The 5286-nt window shown below is 35.2% G+C and overlaps 1 non-coding gene across 1 annotated transcript; it reads left to right on the forward strand.

The window, feature by feature from the left end:
• The first annotated feature begins 1748 nt into the window (after positions 1–1748).
• Positions 1749–1840, forward strand: Trnak-uuu (transfer RNA lysine (anticodon UUU)). The gene is given in 2 exon segments: positions 1749–1785; positions 1805–1840. It is a non-coding gene; the product is annotated as a tRNA-Lys (tRNA).
• Positions 1841–5286: the final 3446 nt, after the last annotated feature.

The raw sequence follows: 5286 nt of genomic DNA on the forward strand, positions 1-5286 counted from the left end.
AATCTGAAAAAGGAAGATCCAGTGAGAGCAATAACAAAATAGCTTAAAGTTGAATATTGCAATTTCTACTCTTGATGGGAATGAAAGCTTTATAATTTCTTATACAAAAAATGAGATTTCGAAGAAGGTTTTGTGATATATTTTGTTACAAGTACAAGCTTGCGTGCGTAAGAAAGCATTCTTAACAATCAGATTAGTTATAACGTGAGATAAAATTAGTCGGTCGCGATAAATAAAAGACGAAAAATAAAAATTCGTCACTCAAATAAGAATACAAAGTAGTTAAGTTGGCATTGTATGAATACGTATGAAAATTGTGATTTAATGAACAAATATGTTAATACGCTTTTGAAAATAAAGAAAAAAGGTACTTTGTTAACTATACAGCTGAAGAAGGAATGTTGAAATTGTTGCTGCAAATATCATTACACATTGTCTTTACAGATGAAGTTAATAAACATTAAAACCAAATATTTATCTAGTTTCTGTAACGATCAGTGTAAAGATATGCACGGATGTTTCATTAAATAAACAAAACAATGCAATGTTTACTTCTATCTACATATTATATATACTTCATAAATAATATTCTATAAACATGAAATAGAGAAAGTAAGAATCCCTAAAGAAAGTCCAACAAAACATAATTGAAAATGTTGCAGGCTCGGTTTGATGGACGGTACTGTCAAGTGCAATCTACCGTCCACGCCCCTAGCACCGGCGTAAGCAGAATCCAACATTTAACATGAACTTGTACAATTTTTGAATTTTGAAACATCCGCAGATATGTTCATTTGGTGGTTATCATGGAACCTTCAATGTGAAACTAAGTGCCATTCCATGAAAAGCGGCATATGGTCCCCAAGTAAAACAATGCATGGGCCCTGAACGAAAAAACAATGGGCGGAACTAAATAAAATGGAATTTTGAAAGGGAATCAGAGGTTATGAAGCCTGCATATCACAGATAATACGTCAAAAGACAAATTTAAAAAGCAGGCCACATATCCTAAGGGTGATTCAACAGTATTCAAGTGAAGAATACTGGAAGCACCCAACAAGAAAAAAAAGCCAAATAGAAAGAACTAAATTACCACAAGCACAAAAATTATGTCGTGCTGAACGATCATTAAGGATCGAAATATAACATCTCCGATTGAATGTAAAGTCGTTTTATGCCATGCTAGGGGAAATGTACATTAGCCTGTTGTAACAACTTGGTTTTTGAAGAAACTGAAACTAACCAAGCTTCAACATTTACTTTTTTTGCCGTGTTGGAAATCATCAACATTTTCCATTCTGTATCTGAATGGTTTGGGGTAAACATTAAAGCATGAAACGCGATATTTAGGCAAAATTTAAAAAAGTTGCATAGAGCATACATTCCGTTGACTGGAAAGTCAAAAATTTGAAATCCATCGTAAGCTAAAGAAGATACTACATGTCAACGACAATCAATCAATCAATCAATCATATATATTACAATAACTTTAATAAAAAATTTTATTATTGCAATTGGCAAACAACTTAGTATCGAATTAATTTTAAAATATACAGATTTTGTTTTACAATTAACGTATGCAACTTCTTGTTGCATGTTCTTTAATGTGAAAACAATATTACAGCTTTACTAGTAAGACTATCGAGGTTTATACAATAGTGTCGCAAAGTACACACGTGGTTATCCTATTTAAATATAATTGTTTTACATTATTGATAGATTTTATATCATTCTATAATAGTTCGAGCGCCCGGCTAGCTCAGTCGGTAGAGCATCAGACTTTTAAGGCTAGAGAACCTCTGATATCTGAGGGTCGTGGGTTCGAGTCCCCCGTTGGGCGTTTATTTTTCTTGTATTTACATTTTGTTTACGAAAAAATATGTATTTTCAGTCTTGTTATATCAAGTTAAAAGAAACACACACACACTAGTTACGTGCATTATACAAAGTTATTTTAAAAGTTTTTTGTTTCATTTTTGAGTACATGATTGAATTGATGTTATTATCTGATTAACTTATTGCTTATTTAACACGCTTTCATTTTCATGCACAATAAACAATATGGTTTTCACTGTGTTTCTTAGTTAAGGTCATCACTATTGCGAATGTAACAAGTTAAATTTGTTAAAACTTCTCCATTTTCGGGCTTCATATAATGTCTCATTTCTTTTCCAATCATATTTTACTGTTAAACGGTATGGGACTTTTCCATTGTTACAATATATTTTAGTGTAATATCCTTTTTATTTCCACATTTAACGAGCCGCGCGTACGGACTTCTCACGGTTGTTTTACTTGGGTTAGGGCTTAGACACTTATATTTCTGTAAAAGGAGACCCTTCAAGCTCGTACAAAATTGAATCTGCAGTAAAATCGGACGGGCGGTGTCGAAGCAGTGGAGCCAGGTCCCTAGTGTTTTTTTACGCACGTTTGCATTAAGTGTGTGTAACCACATTTAACGGACTGCGCGTGCGAACTTCTCACGGTCGTTTTACTTGGGCTAGCTAGGGCTTAGACACTTACAGTTCTGTAAAGCGGACGCTTCAAGCTTGTACAAAATAGAATCCGCAACGGAATCGGACGGAAGGTGTCGAAGCACAAGCTGTGGACGTTTTGTGTTTTTTAACGCACAATTACATATTGGACGTAACAACGAAAAACTGGCCGCGTGTGCGGACTTCTCACGGCCGTTTTACTTGGGCTAGGGCTTGGACACTTACATTTCTGTAAAGGAGACCCTTGAAGCTCGAACAAAATCGTACAAAATCGAATCCGCAGTGAAATCGGACGAGACGTGTCGAAGCAGTGGACTCCGGCGCCTTGTGTTTTTTTACGCACGTTTACACTAAGTTTGTGTATACCACATTTAATGGGCCGCGCGTACGGACTTCTCACGGTCGTTTAACTTGAACTAGGGCTTTGACACTTACGGTTCTGTTAAGGGGACACTTTAAGCTTGTACAAAATTGAAACCGCAACGGAATCGGACGGAAGGTGTCGAAGCACTAGCTTTGGACGTTTTGTGAATGTTTTTTTAACGCACATTTACATATTGATAATGACGTAGCAGCAAAATCGGGCCGCGCGTGCGGACTTCTCAAGGACGTTTTACTTGGGCTAGGGCTTATATACTTACTTTTCTGTAAAGAGAATACTTCCAGTTCGTTTAAAAAATCGAATCCGCAGTGAAATCGGACGAGCGGTGTCGAAGCAGTGGACTCCGGCGCCTTGTGTGTTTTTCGCCTGTTTACATTAAGTGTGTGTAACCACATTTTACGGACCGCGTGTGCGGACTTTCCACAGTCGTTTTACTTGGGCTAGGGCTTAGACACTTACATTTCTGTAAAGAGGACGTTTTAAGCTCGTACAAAATTGAATCCGCAACGGAATCGGACGGAAGGTGTCGAAGCACAAGCTGTGGACGTTTTGTGTTTTTAACGCACATTTACATATAAGGACGTAACAACGAAAAACGGGCCGCGCGTGCGGACTTCTCACGGCCGTTTTACTTGGGCTAGGGCTTGGACACTTACATTTCAGTAAAGGGGACCCTTCAAGCTCGTACAAAATTGAACCTGCAGTGAAATCGGCAAGCGGTGTCGAAGCAGTGTGTTTTTTACGCACGTTTACACGAAGCCGTTAGAAATATCTGCCCCGTCGTAATCCATCCGCTCCGCCGTTTTACCTGTTGGGCAGATTGAAATAAAAAAGACCGCCGTTTCTTGTAGTTTCTTAAAAACCCACCTTTTAAAATCAACTAAATCAGTAAATTTAGGTACTATAGAAAATAAATATAATATTATACTGATTAATTACAGAATAAACGCCATACAATAAAACCATACAATAAATGTCATTATATATTGGTTTTACTCTCATTTGTACTCTTGACGTCAAATCCCCTATATAGATCAAGTGATTGATTTGTCAGCTATGTACAATATATAAAATATCGATTTTAATTAAATGCAATCCTTTCGTTTTTGGTAATATTTATTATATGATGATTTTATATGGATTCAGCAGCAGTGTGGAAATTCATATAGTCAACAACGTTGACAATAAGAGGTTTACAAAGCAAAGTGCATCGAATATCCTTTGATCCTTGAACAAATTTGGTTTGAAGATTTTCTCTTTCTGTTTTCTAACAGAAGAAATTAGTCTTATTAACGACCTGTATATTACATTATCTTTTCCATTATACTGAAATTAAAAGTTTATGTGAATAAATCTGGTTATTAGATGATAGGAAAAGTATACCGTGAAGGAAAAACACTTGCGCACTTACTTTTTACATTAAAACTGATATAAAACATATTTCAAGTGTATTAAACTATCTTTTGTGTTTTAAACCCATAATTGACATATTTGGTATTTTTAAGATGGACAAAATATTGAGGTTAAATGTGCTTTAACAAAATAAATTATTGCTAGGATAAGACGATGTTTGTCCTGCATTGATATTTCAATGTGTTACTTACTCGTACAGCAAGATCATTAATCGCGGTCATTGAGTTCAATACTTTATAATGTTCAACAAAAATATTGCTTAGCCGATTCCTGTGGATAGGGGCGGTTCATAAGATATGATGCACTTTCTTGTCATTAACACTCAACCAAACAAAATCTGCATCTTTCACTGTAAAAACTATGAAAGATGCTCTGGGGGGATCTCTATTTTTATTCTAGATTTTGTAACGGTGATTACATTATTCACATTCATGAAGTTTTGCTCATACCTTACCGTGATGTCACAGAGGGCCTTTTACGATATAACCTGGCCAAAATCAGGTCTTAGTAAAATAAAAATAAGTCTTGTCGTAACTATGAGTGTTAATGCCGTCTTATGTCTCGTCTCGCGTCATATCTTTAGTTAGAACATTGTGATATTGAAACGTGATTTAAAACTGTCAGATTTTATAGAAAATAAAGGTATTGAATATTGAAAAAAAATCCTAATGCGGCTATGTTTAACAGGATATTATATACATTGTAACACGTTATTGTGATTAAAATGAATCAATTAAAAAATGGAATTATTTCAGATCAAGAAAACCTAAATTATTCTTTACGTTTGACACGTGTTTCTTGTATGAACAATTACTCGTGCGTTTCATACATGCGATACAAAGTAATAAAGGTTTGATCTACTCAGAATTTCTGCAAGGCAAGCAAACAAAGTTACATTGATTGATTATTGACAGAAAAAAAACAGCTAAAATTCTTACAGAATAGGAGTAATAAATAAATCATGTCTCAAATACAAATGTATCACATGACATTTGG

This window comes from Ruditapes philippinarum, unplaced genomic scaffold (assembly GCF_026571515.1).
Source record: "Ruditapes philippinarum isolate M1 unplaced genomic scaffold, ASM2657151v2 ctg3635_1_1_1_1, whole genome shotgun sequence".
NCBI lineage: Eukaryota > Metazoa > Mollusca > Bivalvia > Venerida > Veneridae > Ruditapes > Ruditapes philippinarum.